The sequence below is a fragment of the Galleria mellonella genome, unplaced genomic scaffold (assembly GCF_026898425.1).
Source record: "Galleria mellonella isolate WM207_F2 unplaced genomic scaffold, CSIRO_AGI_GalMel_v1 utg55, whole genome shotgun sequence".
NCBI classification, from domain to species: domain Eukaryota; kingdom Metazoa; phylum Arthropoda; class Insecta; order Lepidoptera; family Pyralidae; genus Galleria; species Galleria mellonella.
In genome coordinates this window covers 4,419,540-4,440,166 of record NW_026442115.1, presented here as the reverse complement: position 1 = coordinate 4,440,166, position 20,627 = coordinate 4,419,540, and the positions used below count along the sequence as shown (strand labels likewise).

The 20,627-nt window shown below is 36.2% G+C and overlaps 1 protein-coding gene across 3 annotated transcripts in view; it reads right to left on the bottom strand.

Moving 5' to 3' along the window:
• The window catches only part of LOC113521438 (uncharacterized), a 121,398-nt gene that overhangs the window by 81,761 nt on the left and 19,010 nt on the right, over positions 1 to 20,627 (bottom strand). The window lies entirely within an intron of this gene.

The window sequence follows — 20,627 nt, the reverse complement described above, 5'->3', positions numbered from 1 at the left end:
GCAGTTCGGCTTGTTTTGCTTTGTTTTGTTTTAAGAGAGATGATGTGTCTATCATACGACGACAGTATTAAAAATATTGCAGTCAAGACTCCAGAAATTTTCCACCTAGAGAGATATAAAGTTATTGTAAGTAAAAACTTTGAAATAGAAACACTACGATTTTTTATAATCATTGCTGATTTATGATAGCAAAAGATATCGTGATCTTCAAGCCCACATAGAATCATTTATAACATCGGCAGCCGAATAGGTGACTGGATGCGACCCGAGGGTCACCCGTTTGGGGCCGACCTTCTATCCTTGTATTCTGCAGTTACTGGTTCTTTAAGTTTCTTCATTGCATCTGTTATAAATAAATACGCTCTACCAATATATAACGACAGGACAAGTTACACCACAACAGGCTTCCTAAGCTCCACTCTCACCCTAAAAATCTTCTATTCTTTGGCTTAAACTTATTAACTTTAAGACTTTCGCGATGCATGTTTTATGTTTTATAAGAGACGGGTATTAACGATCATTTAAGTAAAGAATGACCATATCAGCCTTTAACTGTCCACTGCTGAACATAAGCCTCCTCCTAGAGTGATTTTCCTTGTAATTGCCACGCTTGGCAGGTAAATTGGCAACCGCAGTTAGGCTTAGGAAATATTTTAAGAGAGATGCTGCTGCCCATCCTTCGCCCTGCCTTAATCGACTTTTACGACACCTACAGGAATGGAAGGGGTATGCCGAGATCACACGGCTTAAAAGCATGACAATTTATCTAAATTATCTCGACATTTAAACCAGGTTACTCATCACACTTATTGTGTCACTATACTGAGGGTTTATGCACAAAACTCTGATCGTGTCTTTATTCGATATATTTATCGACTTCATACTATATCGAGGTTATATTTAATGACGTCACTCAATAATAAACATCTGTGTGACTTCGAACATTTAGAGTAGGAACTTGAACATTTTCATGAGATATTTAAAAAAATCCCTTAGGTCCCTTATGACCGTGTGGTTCCGGCATAGAATAGGCCACCCCTTCTTTACCTGTGGGTGTCATAAGAGGCGACTAAAGGAGGGCGAGGAATGGGCAGCAGTGTCGCTCTTAAAACATCTCTAAAACCTAACTGCGGTTGCCAATCTGCCTACCAAGCGTGGCAACTACTGGCAAAACACCCCAAGGGAAAGGCTTATGTTCAGCAGTGAATAGTTAAAGGATGATACCTTAGGTCAGAGGAGTAACTAATAAAAATAGCTCAGCATTGAAGATATTACTATTAACACAATGTTAATAAAGTTATCAGTATTGTGGGTACACTAAAATATGTATTGCAATTGCAAACACCATGTTTCTACAGAATTAACTGCAGTTATGGTATTTCGTATATAAGCCAAACTAAGCGGTCAATAGCTGAAAGGGTCAAGGAACATATAACTGCAGTGATAAGTTAGCAAATCAGCGATTGCGAAACATTAACTAGAAGCGGGCATTAACCATTGGCCCGAGTTTCACCGTTCACAAATCCTTTTCACGGAACGAAATTTCTATTCAAGAATAGTACGTGAAACGATTAGAATCAAGAAACACAAAACGTTCAATCGAGAAGACGGTTCACACTCTCCGCGATCTGGAACCCAGTAATAAAAACCTTACCTCGATATAGTGTGCAATCGGTAAATGCATTATACAAAGACATAGTCAGTGTTGTGTGCAGAAACCTTGAGTATAGTGACGCAATTAGTTCACATTAATCCTACATCAATGTGGGACAGTTAGTGGGTAGAACAAAATAGTTCTGCCTCAAAGCGGAGACATGACAGCGCTACATCAGTCTACTCGTGACCACGGCCGAATAACGTGGTCGAAACAAAAAGATAATTAAGGTAAATTATCATAGTTTACTTAAATGATCACGTTAATTTCCGTTTCTTATAAAACATAAGTTAAAATTTTAAGATTTAGAACAGGGGACAGGAATTACTTTGTCTGCCATTATAGCTGACTATCTTTTGCATAGTCATTAAATTACCACTTTTATTAGAAAAATGTCACAAATTCTATATTCTCGAACTAAACTTTACTCCAAATACAAGGACGAGTATGCAAGTTTTATGATGATTCATTGGGACGTTAAAGAGCCAAAAAGCAACAAATAAACACATAAATACACTAAACAAATAAACTTACTTTCACATTATAAATTATTATTAGTAAGGATCTGGTTTACCAACGAATGAGTGGCAGCATAAGAATCACATAATGTTGTCCGCAGTGCTCAAGACGTGATCATGTCTAAAGATGACGGTTACCGCTAACGTCAATTGATACTTGGGACATCAGTTTGTTTGGCATTCTAAATAGGTTTAAAGATCTTAAATTGAATTTGATGGATTGAAATTTTAAATTAAATTTTACTTTGAATAAATAGCATATGAGATATCATAAATATAAGAATTATCATGATATAAGTCTGCAGGCATACCACGCCATATCAGCGAATCCCAACCGATAAGTTTGTGTATTTTACGTCCATCCACGGTCATCAAACTGTTTTCGCATGATCGTTGAAACGCATAAGCGCCGAGGCGATTAGAGTGCATTGCTATGCAGCGGGTTGCGGCGCGGAGGCGGCGGGGCGGTACGACTGCGACGACCGACGCTGGAATGCGACAGGTAACCAATTCCAGGAAGGCCGCGGCCCGTTACCGCGCCGAATATCTCTCAGGAGTCAAACGCGCCGACAAGTGCGGCCGCCACTTGCGACAACACCGTCCGATGCGCCTGCGCAGCCCGCGCCCCACCAGCGCTCGCTGCATTCCACACGACGACATTGAGTTAGAAACCAGTCGCTCTCAGCGCATTCTTCCTATGTGCTTAGTGCTTATAGATCGCATTCGAAGCTTCTTTGTGTAATACCTTGCTTTCTCAAAGAAAGATACGAGCGCGAATTCAGCTCACAACGTGATTGGTTTATGCATTCCTTTGTTGGAAAGCCGATGTTGGTGCCTCATAAATATGGTTGATTTACCTGACGGTAATACATTACTTTCAAATACCAAACAACTCTTCGCCGGTTCTCTTCTAGTACAATAATGGTGGCCAATAAGTACTTGAGATACTTATTGACTGGTTTCGGAACATCTCTTCTTTAAGACGGGTGCCTGTTGATGCGACACTATAGCTGTAAATTATATGTACACTCTGAGCCTTTAATAGCTTGTTTTATTTTAAGTTCTTTGACACCCTATTCAGAACGGAATGCACGTTGACAGCACATTTGCCTTGATCCTGTTTGATAACCACTTAAAGCACCCTTTGGACGTCCTCACCTCACCCTCTAACAGATTCTATAAATATATCCCTTGCTTTAGATCTTATGATATGGGATGTACCTTTACAATAGAAGACATATGGTAAACTTAAAGTTTTTGAACGGGATATTTTATAGTAACAGAACACGTTGAGTTCGAATGATCAAGACATTTCTAAGAAATCATGATTAGTAATATACGAGTGTGTTTATATAACGGCACAACTTGTAGGAATCTAATCTTATTTGGAACTCGATGAATACCTAACTACATTTCAAATTAGTGATATTCATTCTGTATGTGTCATAGAGCCGTCAAAGATATATCCGTGTCAGCTGTTTACTACTTCCCAGAAGGCATAACACATTATTACAATTAGATACTATATTTTTCTTATTCATAATGCTTTATCACGAACGTACAATTTCGTAGCATTGAAGCGGCTACGTGTATGTCACACATGATTACGCATCAGGACCTCCAAAGCGGACATTCATTCATAGATGATCATTCATAATTTACAAGGACACGTCTAAGGGCCATTCATTCATAAATGGTTGTTTTCTTTAGCTCGGCGAAACAAAAAAAAAAACTAATGAAGGTTTTGGCCCAAATGTGTTCCCTAATTGTTAAGTGGGAGTCGCTGGATACAGGCCACTGATAGACGAGCTCGCAGTTCCGAGTTGCCAGATGTGAGAGTATGTATTATAAAGTGTTTTGTTACTAGATAGGGTTGACACCGGGTGGCGGAGGGGGGGAGGGGTAGAGTAGCGGGTTGGGGCCGCGGGACACAAATGTTTTCCACATGGCAGTTAGCTGCCAGGAAATGTCTGTTTGTTTCCTGATTACATTTGTTCTCTTTGTAATTATTATTTTAATACATGATGTGATTATCATTCATCCTCTTTATAAGTATGAAATATCTAAGTTAATTTGATTCCAAAGCAAATTAATACAATAATATACCATGTTACTTATCCGCTATCAATAGGTACAGAAAAAAAAAAACGTCATTTGAGCAACAACCAATATTTAAACTTGTGTGGTTTGATGATTTGTGAAGTTGTCATTATGCTGTTATTATATATAATGTGTAAACTTAAAATGTACTAAAATTTTAAATAATACTTGTTCAGGAAATAATTATGAACAAATAATTTATTACACCTTTTAAGTATAAATAATCAAGAGCGTTTCACAAACAAAAACATCGTTTTATTGTGGCACAACCAGTAATTTTGATTTAAAAACAAAAGTACTGAACTAAAATTTAGAAGGGGACAAATCTGTAAATACATATAAGTATTCTTTCTGATAAATAAAGGATTTTCCAAATCTGTTTACAACTGACGGAGTTGTAAAGTAATAAAGATAAAAAACACAACCGAATTGAGAATCTTTTCTCTTTTTGAAGTTGGTTAAAAATAACTAATTTTTATGTACATACAACAACATAAACAACTGACTTTATCACATTATTTTAAATCTTTTAAATATCATGTAAACATCAAAATGAATGAACTCAAGATAATTACATAGATAAATACAAAAAACGTATAACTATAAGGAGGTATAAGAATAAAAACAAAAATGTATCATTGCCACGTGGTGGCGTTGGGGACCGCCCCACCGGAAATATCGGCGCGGTATTTCAAGCCGAGCGCCCCCTGCGACGCATCTCAATCATCCACTAATAAGCAGACGGAAGGAAAGTAATCTAGACAAAAGTTTAAAAATAAAATGGCCAGAAATAGATCGAAAGGTGAGCTTGAGCGCGGCGGCCCCACGAGTTAAAAATACGTGCATGTGGCGACTCCGTGGCAGGCGGTCCGCGACCGCGGTTTGCCGCGTCTGCCGCGCGCGCTGCGTCGGCCGCTGTTCGCTGACCCGCCAACGCCACGTCCTGCCATATCGTCGGCTGAAGCCTTGCTTCTAGATATATAGCACTAGCTGATCCCCGCGGCTTTGCCCGAAAGAATCAAGTGAATCATAATCATAAAGTATATTGTGTTAGATAGAATATATCCTACCTATGTACCAAATATTCATTAAAATTCGTTCAGCATTTTAAGCATGGTTGAGTAATGAACATAAACAGTTAAACGTCTTTACAAACTTTTACATTTATTCCATTGAATAGGATTATAGCGAAGTTAATCCATTAATTAATGAAGCTAGGATGTTCATATAATATCATTCTTGAATTTTACATTGTCTTTATAGCTTAGGTACTTATAAAATATTTTTCAAATATATTTTTTTTTATAATAGAATGTCAAACATACTGACGGTCCACTTGATGGAACTGACACTTATAGACATGGTTAGCACTATGAATACTATATTCTATGATGCCCACAGTATCCCTCAGAAACAAAACAAGGAATATGATTAGATCACTTTTTGATTCTACTTCGCATTTATGGCCCTTACTGAGTTCTTTAGACTATAGGTATTTCTACAAAGTAAATTAAACGATAGCTGTCAGTTTTGCTGCAGTTAAAGTCATTCCTTTATGATGGATGTCAATTTATTATTTGTAACTCATGGTTGATAGAATTGATAATTTTCATGATCTCGCCGCTGACTCCTGAAAGTATGAAACTTTTTAAAGAAACTTCATTTAAATGAAAGATTAGCGAAAATATAACACCATTGTGCCCGGATTGCTTGCTCTCAGTTAACCGCAAACTAGAGTTGCCACGGCAAAATTTTTCTTCATCATGCTTTTTGATTAAATTTTTACCAAATGGAAGTTTTTTTTTTTCTATAGTTGTTTATAAAGTTGTCACAAGTAAGAGTTACCAGTATTCAGTTTTGTTCTAGATAATGGTACTATAGTTATAAGAAATTATTTCTTATTGATAAAAAACCTACACTAAACGGAAGTTTATACGACAACATAGGGTGACTTAATTGCCACAAGTAAATGTTGCCACTTGTCAACCCTAGATTGCGGTTAATGTAAGAGCAGGCATTCTTCGCCATATAGTCCCAGCGTAGAATAGGCCACCCTTTTCTTTTCCGTGGGTGCTGTAAACGGCCACTAATTTTTTAATGGTCGAGGGATAGGAAGCAGTGTCCTTATTAAAACTTTACCAAAGCCTAACTGCGGTTGCCAAGCCGACTGCCAAGCATGGAAACCCCCCAAGGGTTTGGCCAATAGTTTCCATGAGGCTTATGTTCAGCAGTGGATAGTTAACTGCTGATATGATGATGAAGAACAGACAACTTGGATGTATTGTATTTGTATTTTAGTTTTTTTTTTTTTTTTTTTTAATTATTTTAATTTTTTTAAATCAATATTATTTAATTCAATATAACATTAAAAAATTTAAAAATATATATATTTAAAGATAAAAAATTTTTTAATAGTTCCATGTAATAATATACTGCATTTCCACGCTGAATATTGGAAATGTAGGTATATAATAGATAAGTCACCGTGACAAGGATCTCTTTGAAAATTCATGGCCTCGGGGCCCCACGGACCCAGAGTTTATAAACGCCGCAAATATATATCCATTTCCAAAATATTTACGGCGCTTGATACATGGTGTGTCGGCGGCACCAGCCCTATGTATTTTGAAGGTGAGACGGTGCCACCGTGTCGACGCAGGTCTCCCATACAAGCGGACGTCCCATCCTCCAAGGTACCAAGGACATCCCGTCAGGTCTCTTGCCATCGTCACGTATCAAACCAGGAGGTTCTAGAATGGCAGGCACGCCCGCGGTGACAAGAGCCCGACGGAGAATGTCATAATAGCTGATGGCGCAGCAAGAAAAAAGATAGGCCATGGTGTCCCAAGGCACTGACGTTGTTTATAATGGGGAGCATTCGTTTTGGCCCCCAAAGAGAGATAGATAAACGTTGCGTTATCCAATAATGTTCCGATATGAGGTGAGGGAATTGTGTGTAACCAAAGGCCAGATTCCCATTTGGACACCGCGAAAACGAGCGCTTTCAGCAGAGTTCTGGGAAGAGTCTAGTAACGAAGTTCTGTATAAATCATTAATGGGCTCATCCCATTGCCTCTGGATTTTGGGATTTATGGGAGAAGCTTTTTGGGACAGAGACTTTTTTTACCTCAGGCATAATCTCGAAATCACCGAAAAAAGGTGTTAGTATTTTTTTCACGAGATTCTGCGTACCGTGCGCTGATGATAGAAAAGCTGGTAGGGAATATGGGAGATTTGGCGGATTCCCAGGCCCCCATGCCTGACCGGCAAAGAGGCCTGAGTCCATATACGGTCTTCGAAAGTGATATTAAAGAGGGAGCTCAGAATGCATTTTAATTTTTCATCAAATTTTGCGGTGAGGTCTGGATATTTCCAAAAGGGTGTACTACGAAGAACTTGAGTAAAATTGGGTACAAAAAGGCAGTATCGAATAATATTATATGCGATGTGAGTGTTGATATTTAGGAGGCGGTCGGAATTTGAACAGAACTTACTAATTTTGTTTTCGACAAAGCGTGTGAAAGATTCATCAAAAATAGGTGATGCAAGGAGGTGAAGTGAACTTTCATTTAATATTTTAATATTTGGAGCCAGGGTGTTAAATTTAGAGATTACTTCATCTTTATTAGATAAACTATCCGGAATGAAAAGTTCACATTTGGAAAAATTTAGTTCAAGCCCAATATGTTCGAATTCTTGTATTAGAATATGAAGGTCATCGAATACGGTGTTTACACTTCCTCAGGGTACCGTCGTCTAAATACCACACATTGAATTTCGAATTTAAAAAAAAAATTCCTAGGCTAAAAATGGCTGGTCCCAGAGGGTCGCCCTGCTGACAACCAACAGCCGAGAGTAAAGTATTATAAATACATAAGTTTAGTAATTCGCTATAACATTGCCAAAGGAAGTTGTAAATGTGAGGAATTTTTTGTTTAATTTGAGTTAACAGGGCGTCCCTACTAAGTGAATTAAAGGCATTCTTAACATCCACCTTTAGCAAAATATCGTTGGTAGATTTGGTAATGTATGTGCGGAGAGAGTGTATGTACACCCACCCTTGGAACCAAATCGAGCTGATATGGCTCAAATTCCTTTTTCAGGTTATGTGATATGGCTTTGCAGCAGATTTTAGCAGCAAGCCGTCTGTAGGTAGTACCTATTGCTATAGGTCTAACACCGCCGTCTTTTTTGGCGAGAGCAAAGGTTTGCACCGTATAAAATTTCGGTTAGCTCTCATTTATTTTTGTTTATCTTTCATTTGAACCAAGTTTCCTTAAGAAATATTATACCAGCAGAAAACAACTTCGAGATTTAGACTTTTAATAGTTCCATGTAATAATATGCTTTTTCCTTATTATGTAGGTATATAATAGATAAGTAAACGTGACAAGGTCACAACAATCCAGCTGCCACATTTATAAAATAAAATAATTTTCTAAAAATTAGCTAATACATGGTATTCCCATAACTAACAACTCTAGCGACGTCTCATTTACCTACCTATTAAAATTCATGCCTTCTCGTTGCGCTAAAGACCCGGACATACATGCACTTGAAAAATATTACCCTTTTTATAGCAGTAAGAAAAAATAAATAAATGAGAAGCAATTGAGAATACATGACAAAATTTGTTGAAGAAAACTTATTAGGTAATTAAATAATAACTTTTTTAAACATTAATATCCATTTTCTCAACATTCCTTTTTCAAAACTTTTGGGATAGACTTACTATGATAATCCGTAATAATATTTCGTGTAGATAAGTTAGGTAACAAAGGGAGACTTTGCACTTTGACTTTGTTTGCTTGGGTACCTTTATCCCATTCGTGTTTCAACCGTAAAGCAGTTGTGTTCGCATGGCTGTGTTTCGGTTTGAAGGGATATGGCGTGAATTTACAGGGTACAGAGGAATAACACCTGAGTCCTCAGGAATGGCAACGAATGGGAGTATTATGGGCGTAACAGTATAGTCTGTTATGTCCATGGTACTGCTCATGTCTATAGGCAACGGTTACCACTTTCCATGGAGTGGGCCGTCAGCTTGTTTGCCATTCTAAGTTGTATAAAAAAAAACTTAATAAATATGGTGATAGAGTTTAATCCACTTCAGATTATATAAATTCTTACTCTTATAATCCGATTTCCCTACGGTTTAGCTAATAAAACCGCGGTAGCCCTCTCGGTTTGCGATTTGAAATGGTTTTCCAATTCAATACGACTACTATTATTATGCAAGCTGGTACACTAAGTAAAAATCGAGCAGAATCATTTTCTAGGTCTGTTCGATTTTTAGTTCTATTTTACAAGCTTTGCTGTTGAAAACTTCGCGACAGACCAATAAACATCTAGATCTAGTAGATTGAGCGGTAAAAGTGGTCATGGTTCACGATAAATTTGCAAGGTCGATAGCTAGATTTGTGTAACTTTTCAATTACTTTTTCCGAATCTGTATACAGATTTCCATAAGTAGTGCTTTCATCATTAATGCAAATTATTCTCTCAATATAGATAATCATAGCCAACGCAGTAAGTCAAATACCACTATTAGCAGTCGTTCACTTGGTCATATTTAAGTATTATTCTATAATCTTTTAATACTCTTCTTTTGGGGGGAAAGGGATTGTTAGTAATGGAGACTGAGAATCTCATTGCTAGCAATATACCCAACTAGGTCGACCTCCTCGCGGATCCCCCTGGAAACTACAATGGTTAATTCCTGATGAATTCTCTAGTATGAATGTCGCATCCATGTAGAAAGACAGCCTTTATAAAAAGATTTTATAATTGCGTTCCATATTAGATATACTATTGGCCATTCCTCCGTTACTGGCTTACATTTTCTATTGTCACTGCAAATTGCTTTATGCCATGTCCTGTTCCATATGATCCTATTCCTGCGCTTTACTTTGGATTTTTCAACGAATTTAGCATTAGGAATTTAGCACCTGATATCCATCGTAGTGTAGGTAATTTGCATTTTGGAGATTTATTTTTTAACAATGTAGCAGTCTTCAGTTATTGTAGAATTTCGACAAACTTGAATTTTGATAATTCAAGTAAGATTTTTTTATGATCTCGTTTGTTTGGTGTTTCTTGCCATAAAAAGAAAACATAAGTATGTACAAATGTTTTGTTTGTTTTTCATTATTCTATACAACGTAGGGGAGTCTATCGCTCTAGTGATTAGAATGTCACATCGTTGATTGGGGCATGACGTCAGTGACATCAGTCTATGACGTCAGCGATATTTCTTATATTTTTTTACTATGTTGTTTTTAGATTTCGTAATTGTCAAATTATCAGTAAAAACAAGAAATTATGCTAGTCATTTTATATCTACATTGACACATAGACTAAAACATTAAAGATGATTTTACATTTTACTATGATTAAAATAGTAAATATAGTTTAAATAAGTTACCAATAATTTCAGTAAGTACCTACTTTAGTTCTAACTCAATGTAACAATGTATACAATACGGATATTAAATGTATTCGGGTCAATTAGGCACCGTAATCAAATTATTGTTTAAACTGCGTGGTAACGCGGTACAGTAGGTACAATAATATGGAAAATGTTCTTTTTTTAATAAACGAATAATAATTTACATACACGCTCCATATAATATCCGTATGTTCTCATTACTACTGAAATTAGAGCAACAGAATGCGTATCGCACGCAAGATAGATTAATAGGTCGACTTTAGTTCGGTACTCATAATAACATGCATCTTGCTCTGTTTATATATTGGGTAAGTACATTATATATATTTTATAGTGCGATTACAATTAGAATACGACCATTTTCCGTTGCTGTGATATTTTTATACGTATTACGACAATAGCCCTAATAAGAATTTTAATTAGATTTTTTTTTCTTTTAAATACACACTGTTCAGTTTTTTTTCTTTTAATATATGGAAATGGAATAGTAACCTCTCTTAGTGCTACTGGTTTACGCGGGCAGGGATACTAGTGTGAGATAATAGGTGATGATGAATCAGGTCAGTTGGCATCGTGATGAATTCACCAGGGTTTCTAGGAGAATATCTTGGAGGTAGAAATGACAAGATATATTGCTACTATTAGAGCCACTCGTGCTTATTATATACCCCTCTACCTCTTTTGTACTTATACAGGACGTAACAAGCCAAAATCCAGTGATAATATTTATAAAATCGAATAGCTTTCCCTAAGGAGTACACCTAGTCAAAACTCAAAATATACACAAAAATAATTCTTGTATCTTTCACACTAAATCGACCACGTGACACGCGTTGATGAATGAGTGTGGACATTTTTCTTTATACAATAGATTAGCTGTTTCACGCGTTCGCGTGCTTCGCCCGTGCATTCTCATTATTTCCCATTCCTGCGGGAATTCCTTTAGAAATATAGCTTCCTATTAGTAGAAAAATTTACAAATAATTTTAGAGGTTATTCCTTACACATAAATAAATATATTTTTACAGTTTATGATCAGATTACGATTACAGTTCATATTATAATTTATATATTACTAGTTTTACCATTGACTTTGTCCTCGTAACCGGAATATGTTCACTAACTGGAATAAAAAGTAGCCTAAATAAATTTCATAATTATTGGTTAAACTGTTTAGACGCTAATAAGTAACAAAGAAAGACAGTCACTTTCATATTTATAATTTTAATAAGGATAAGTATTGTACTCTTCAAGCTTGCTTAATAACAATAAAAATTCAAGTTGATTCAATATAATAGTAGAAATAAGAAAAATTTCACGTTATTTCATTTTCACGTTGTTTGATAATAAAATGACCTATCTGTAGCTAGCCAAGCGAAGACGAAGTGAGCCGCTAGTGTGTAGGTTACGTAGGTTTTTCATTCTTCGATAGTCAGTCAGCACTTAAATAAATACATTTATACAGAGTCATCACACATTGTACAGTAATGCTGTGTCCATTGAGAGTAGGTAGCAGTAGAAATATAATAATAATCACAGTGCGGTATAAGCTGTACACGTGTTGCAAAAAAACGTTCTATCTATTAATTGCCCTTTTAACTCTTTCAATAGAGAAGTGAAATATCAAATTAGTATTAGAGGACGTACCAAACGAATGTATGTTAAGTAAGTTATCCACTAATTTGCTTCATCTACGGTCACAGAGTATGAATTCTGAAAAGATTGACTTCTTTAGTAAGAGTAACCGAAATTGAAGAATGTATAGAGGATATAGAGGGAGACTTTGTACAAAAGTCGATTGATTGGGTACCTCTGTCCCATTCATGTTTATACCGTGAAGCAGTTGTGTTTGCAAGGCTGTGTTTCGGTTTGAAGAGTGGGATATGGCGTGAATTTACAGGGTACAGAGGAATAACATCTGAGCCCTCAGGAATGGCAACGCATGGGGGGTATCATGGGCGAAACAGTATACTCTGTTACGTCTATGGTACTGCTCATGTCTATAGGCGACGGTTACCACTTTCCATCAGGTGGGCCGTCAGCTTATTTGCCATTCTAAGTTGTTAAAAACAAAATACGTTAATGCAAGTTCCACTTGCATGTCTGGGATAAAACGATCTGGAAGGTATGAATCTAATAAAGCATGACATATCTAAATTTTATATAAGTTTGACATAAGAGTGAATTCTTAGGGTAATGTTAGTCTTAATAATAGGGGTTTAAATATTCCCACTAGAATCTACTGATCCTTAAATAAATCCATTCAGATTAACTGGTTCGTACCATGGACATAACAGAATTTTATTATCATTTTCACCCATGATACCCTATAAAGTCAGTTTTGTTTCATTCCTAATGGACTCATATGACAGGTGTTATTCCTGTGTTATATAAATAGCAGAATATTATACTATAACAATTAACTATATCCCATATCATTCAAATGACAAACCTAGAAATTAAATGCACAGCCATATAAAAATATTAACACAATTTAAAGACATGGAACCTATCACGGAATTTGAAATGGTTTTGGCACGAAAATAATAACATTAGAGAAAAGACTTTTAATTTCTTTTATGTACATTTATTTTATGCCTTCAACCTGTGGGTTACTCTTGAAATAAATTCCAATAGATCGATATTGGAATTGAGACGTTTCGCACTCTCGAATTGCAATATTAACGACATAATTGTTCTGATGGATATTAGTATAATTTGCCAATGCAATCTATTACAAACAAACCCCAATTTTAATTCCTAATTGTTGTTTAATAAGGACAGTACAAAATTGTTATTGACATTAGATTGGATTAATATCGATTTTGGGTTCCAGAGTAGGCCTGCTGGATGAGAAAAGAATATATGTATGCACATCAATTGTGCAATGGGAGAATTTTTTTCCTGATATTAAAAAAAAAACATCAAATCTTTTATGGTAAGCTCAAGCTACAAGAAAACTCCTTATGAAAAGTTTATCATTTATATGTCATTAATACACGTTATTACTTTTGACGACTGCTTAAATTGTTATAAAAAGAGATCAGAGATTTTATTTATAACACTGCAAGCTTCCCCTTGACATTTATTTATCACGGATATTTTTAATCGTTACCATGATTCCTTTTATAATATAGTTATCTTCTTCTATTTTCTTACTCATTGAATCATTTATTTTTTTACCTATTTCTTTAATCACCAAACATAATCTTTCATTACAGTGGGTCAGAGATACCGGAACTTATAGGAATCATATTCGTCACCAAACGATAAATCTGAACGACAATACCTACTCCATTTATGATCGGATCTTAAGTTTGACAGTTAAGATGATAGGTTTCTAGTATTTGGTATTAATCAGTATTACTCATTCATGAATGCAATGACTCAATGTTGAATCATGAACTATATTGATTGCTGTGGTTAAAACGAATACCGTAAATGGTACAAGAATTTATTTATATAAATAGTACCTAGTGTATCTATTAGTGCTCATTTAACTAGTTTAGTATGTCTAACGTTAAAATAATTGGCTGTTTCCTGCGGCTCACGTGGAAACCGGTATTTGCTGTAAATTTTGGGAAATGAATTGTGAATGTCTAAAACACCCCATACGAGAAGGACTTCTGCCAAATTTAACTTCATAAACTATTCTTTGATACTGTTGGTATTTAATCATTACTAAGTCATTAACAGTGTTGCTGGTTTTAATCTGAAAATTTTGAAATGTTCTGCTTATTCCTCGTTATTTAGAAATTTACTGAAAACCGTAAGCTACGGTAACCCCGTTTACCATTAACGGGCCGTATGCTTGTTTACCACCATAGTAGTACACAAAACTACGCCACCACCTTGGCGGGTTGGCGGGTTCTGACACTATACTAGCATAAGTTCCTTCAGTCATTCCTGTGTCTAGTCAGTCAGTCATATGCCTCTAGGCAAACAATTAACATTATCTATGACGTATAGTATTATATTATCTGTGTCTTATTTTCGAAAATTCTATCTATCCGTGCAAAGCCGGGTCGCGGATTACTAGTTCCTTATAAACAATTGTTAGTGCACAGTTCTTTTCTGAAACCCTTATAAAGCTGTATAGTTAAAATGTGAGTAAATAGCGCATTCACAAAGTTCTGGACATTGCTAATTCTTAGTAAATGAAAAAATTCTCTCCAATTTTCAACTCAACGACTTTCGAGTAAGTAAAAAGCTATAAAAGGAACCATAATGACTGCTTTATGTCAAATTTCTACTAGAAAATGGCAACAGCATTTTCTAGTAGAAATATGTTATAAAGCAAGTTTAGAAAGTTTAAGAGGATAAGTGACGTAACTTTTCTAAAAATAAGATACTAGAATAATGAGCCTTTTCTTAAAAAAGCCATACATCACTCAACAAGTTTAATTATATTTTTGCAACTGATAATAAAGAGGTACCTACATTATTAAAAAAACTGTATCTACTGATTTTTACCCTATTGCCAAAGAAAGGAGGGTAATGTTCTCTGATACATATGGAAAGTGTAGTAAAAAATGGAGCGTCGTTATATCCAGTTTACTTTTTTTTGTATTACATTGTATCAGCCATTTATTGTCCACCGCTGAACATAGCCTTTCTTATAAGTGAAATTCATGAAAAATTAATACATTTCTAACATTGTTCCTTTTTACCATCATTCGTTGTCGTAATTTCTTCTTAGTTTTAATTGAGATGGCCTTAATAGGTCTAAATATATTATACCAATAAACCAAAAGTGAGTGAAATGTCGGCAAATATTTAAATGCATACTCATGTACCTTTAATGATGAGTTGTCAAGACAAGATTTTTAAAATGGGGTACCATTTACTGCTGCGTTGTTTATGCTTTACGTTGACGGGGTACTAGTGAGCGATAAGTTAGGATGAAGTAAGATTAGTTAGTCCATCGTGACGAATTCATCAGAAATTAACCACGATAGTTTCATAGGAAGAACCACGTAGTGATCGATCCGATAGTGTATACTGTGGTTACTGGAAATGGGATTGCAATCCCACAACTAACCCCTCTCTTCTTGACAAGTTAGAACTGCACTATTCTTGATGACTGATCGTGTAAAGGACACCTAAAAACTTATTCAAATAAAAACATGAATAAATAAAGGAATTTATGTGCATGATTTACACAATTATGCGTTTAATCTGTTATCAGCTCGCCAGGTGATAGCATTTATTGACAGTTTGCATGTCCACGGGTGTACACTTTTTACAAGTAAATAAATGCCTTACAATTATATATACTACTATAAAGTAACATAGCTATATGTAATACCCATATTTGCATTTACATTTTATAATGGACATGCAACATAAGTGTTAACAACATTTGTAAATGTAAAAACCCATGTTTGTAATCTGTTAAATAATAGTCATTTTAGAGTGAAGCTAAGGTGTTCAGTAACATCATAATTTCATTTTATAACTTATAATGGTTTTTTATATTCAGTATAATAATAGATTCAGGGCGTTGTTTGGACTTCTATTTTACTATAGCGCATCAGACATATTTGTCAATGTTAACATTGATGGTTGTTATGAAATTATTGGCAAAAATATCACAAAGAGCGATACTTCAAACAAATTTTTAACAGGAATTCCTACCCCTCTACCTCTCTATTTGCCGATGGTTGCGGCATAATATTAATTCTATAAATAACAAAATATGCTCACGACTGTATCTCAGATGGAGTAATTTGACTCATTCTTGTATTGTGTATTACGTGTGATTTTAAAGTTTTTTTATTCGTAATTAAGTAAGCTGTAATTTAATAAATAATTTTGTTTGATGATTTCTTTTAACTGATAGATATTATGAAACATAATTTTTTTTTTTCAATTTATATTATATTTTGTTAAACAAATTCTTAAATTATCGTAATGTGTATGTTTATTCGATTTCTATAGTATATTATAACAAATTGTGTATAATATGCGATTATTCCGTCGGTATCGGTAGCGGAGTCTCATATAACGGCCTCGAGCTTGCGTCAGTTCGAGGAACACGCGGTGTCGGCTTCCTAGTTGTGGTGACAGTGCACGCTGGCCGTCCCACCCGTTCCACAGTCATGTTCACCGCCTCAAACCGATTTTATTTCAGTGCCAATTTTAAATATCGTAGACATCTTTCTCCGGTCGTTAGTGGCCCATGTTTGCTTTGGTAATACATTATTTGGACTCTCCTTTCTCCTTTTAATTTACAGAGGCAACTATCGTGATACCTCGTTCGACGACAAAAGCCTGTGATTAGAATTGTCTAACTGGTAAAAAGTACCTTGTACCTTAGACGGCAATATTGTTGCACATAGCGCATGGCAATACAGCTTTTCTTTTTATGATGGAAAATGCTCACCGTCGCCTATAGACATCGTTGGTACATTGTGAGGTCCTCAAGCCTTACCATTCCCGAGGCCTATGTTGTTAAGCCTCCATATCCGTAGATAATTTCACTGCTACCCTTCGTACTGAAATACATAAATGTGATATAGTCACACAAACATTGGCGGGGTAGAGGTACCTGAGTTGACGTCTTTTCTACTAAATCCTGCAAAATCTAATTCAAAATAATCTCCCAATAAGGGGTTGAATAATAAAGATTCTTAGCTCTGAATGCAATGGCAAACTTGTTTTGATGAGGTAGCTTAAATCCTACCAATATAATAAATGTAACTATTTGTGAAGATATTTGGACGTTTTGAATATTCCTTAAAAGAGACTTCTAATTATTTTGATTTTTTGCTGTAGGTGTGCTGGTTATCATTGTTATTTATTTTACTTTAGACCCTTTGTACAAAATGCATGGAATATGGATGAAAGCGAAACTAAAACCAAAACAGTTGCACATCTTCTTTGTGCATTGGTAAAATTACCAGTACAAAGTATAACATCATTTCATGTTTTATTTTTTAATGTACCACACAATCTTATTTGTGAGAATTTATCTTTAACTTGACTCTATCGGTTAGAATATACAATAATACTATATAGAACGTTTAGTAGTGTATTTTTATTGATTTGTTTGCTAGCTTGAATAAATTAAAAAATCTGTGAATGCGGCTATTAAATAATAACATGTACCTATTCTTTTTGCAAAATTTGCAACTTTTCATATTTAACCTACTTTCCCTCTATGTCTTTCTCGTATCTCTCTTTCTGCATATTATTGTAAAGACAAAATTTGGCGATTAATTTGTTTGAAACAGTTACATGACTAAGATAATAGTAAGTAGCAATTTTAATGCACAGGACTTGCATTTGGAAGATTTAAAACCTTAAATACATATTAAATTTAATGTTTTCTAATACTATTTTTTTAATAGTCACAGAAAAAACTAACCATTGAAACATTAAGAGTGTACTAATAACGAGCTATCAATCTGCACAGTGCTATTTGGTTATGGGCAAAATATTAATCATTTCCGAGTGGCGCTTGAAATTTAAACTATTCCGTTCTCACGAATACCAATTCCCGCACAAAAGGTATTTTCGAAAATGTAAGTCAAGGATGATTAGTGTTGTGTTCTAAGAACCGTGGGACCGTCGTTTATCCTTCGCACGGCAAATAGCACCACACAGCCGACGTACATATGAGTAATACCGCACAGTCCGGTAGAAAAATGCTTGTCAATAATTATTATGATTTTGTAAAAGAGAGTTGTCCGTTTTGTAATAATTAATTGTTCCGTGAAGCCTGGGAAGGCGCCAGGCGCGACGCCGTACCATACATCAAATAAGTTACGCCGCATTCTCCGCCAGATAAATTTATAGGTTTACCTCTTCACACATTTCATTCATATCGTTTTTACAAGAATGACATTCTGTCTGGCTTTATGTGCGACTACGAATTTTAATGTGTTTTTTTAGGTAGATTGTATGTTCTATAAGCAGGTTTTAGATTCAAATCGACATTCAAATCTACATCGATCAGCACTAAACACGCATAGCGAATAGGTATTTCTGTCTTGCTCTAGTATCTATATATCCAATAGATGCTATAAAGGTTAATCTATCTACTAGAAATTAAACAATCGTGGATTACTTCAAGATATTAAACGTATTATTTATTACATATTCTATACAAAAGTTCCACGAGTCAGATTCAAACCATTTAATTATAAGCAAGAAAAATTTTTAATGCTGAAGAATCTTGTTAGTACCAGATTCTTATGAAGTTAAACAAATGAATGAAGAAGGAGAGCAACGAATAAACAGTCTTAGTGAAGTTCATTCAATTAGTGTCAGGATAGTCTGAGTGGGAGTCAGGGGATCAGGGGACGTCATTGAAGGGCCGATGGTGGCGCGAGTAGGGGCTTGCGGGGCTAGCGAGGCGTGCAGGGGGCAGCCGGGAGCAGGAATATTCAAAGCGTGAGAACGCCGCGCGACCCGCATGCCGCCGCTTCACATATCTCACGCGCAACTTCCACTCTCGACCATCGTCCGAAAACCCACTGTAATGACTGGACTTAGAGTTTCAATTAGCGCTGAGCGGTATTGTGGTTATCGCTCGGAACATCGAGGACAATACTTTTCTAGTTTAGGTACGGACGGCTGGCATTGGCCCGGATACTGTCTATGAGCGCGCACGTCCACTCGCCGATGTAATAATTGTACTGGAATATTTACCTACTGATAATTCGCAACACCTCATGTGCCCTGCCACGTTTGCTTGAATTCCAATATATTTCTTTTGAGAGGTATTCTATTCTTATTAGATCAGTAAGAATAGAATAAATGACTAATAGCGTTGAAATAGATGAGTTAGCTAACTCGACCCAACGAGTGATATCTTTTAATGCCTGATCTACCACAAATATCGCGTGTAAAAATCATGTGATTACGTGGGTACAAGCCAACAACGAGGTTTGGGTTCAAAAATAATGATCCTTTTATTGTTACAGCGTCGTTTATATGATCATGTATTGTGGGTGCTGTAATACTGTAGGCGTCTCGCAAGCCATTTTCTTTTGGCCCAGATCACTATGCCAATCTTATTTTTGCGGTGAACTCAATATTCTTGGAAATACAACATATCGGAGGGCAGGCATGGCTACGGCCCGAACACGGAACGTACTCGGATCGTCTCCGTGTCATCGTCACACCGGCGACGTCGTCGCGTCGCAACACTGCAGCGCACCATGTCTCCGCTCACCTTGTGACTTGGACGATGTATCCTAAATATAGCAATCGGATTACGTACTCGACGCGACAGTGTGACATTGCGAACGATACACGTATAGAAACAGGCCCATAGTTTCCTCAACATGTCTGTGAAATTGGGAAAAATTTTGTAGGGGGTCAGGGGCATGGAGTGACAGCGGGGGCCGGGGGTCGGTTTCGGCGGGGCCCCGGCGGGCGTCGACCTCGTGAAAGGCGCGCGGCGGCGGATCCGCGCACGCCGACCGCTCGCCTTTTTACGCGCTCTTTCCCGCACCGCCGCCGCCAACCCGCGGGCCCCTGGCGCGGTCGCCGCCCGCTGATAGCAAGGCAGCTACTACCAACCGATTTACTGTCTGCACCGCACCGCAACTATTTCTTATTTCTGTATCTATTTCAGTAAGGATATGATGTCAATTGAAATATTACTATGTAGTATAGGGACATTAAATTGTTCTATATATTTGATGACCACAAAGTATGTAGTACAATAGTCAAATTCATAACTCCTAACATTAATACTAGAGTTCAGGAGATTTTACAACATATAGTAAAAGAATCTGAAGGCTTTGTGGGGAACACTCAGCAGAAGACTTATTTCGCAAACTTTCATGGATGGAAATATTTTTAAAATTTATTATACGACTACGCAAACATTTTACCGTCATCAAGTTCTATGAAGTGGTAATAGACTTTCTGCAGACGACGAACAGTGTGATAG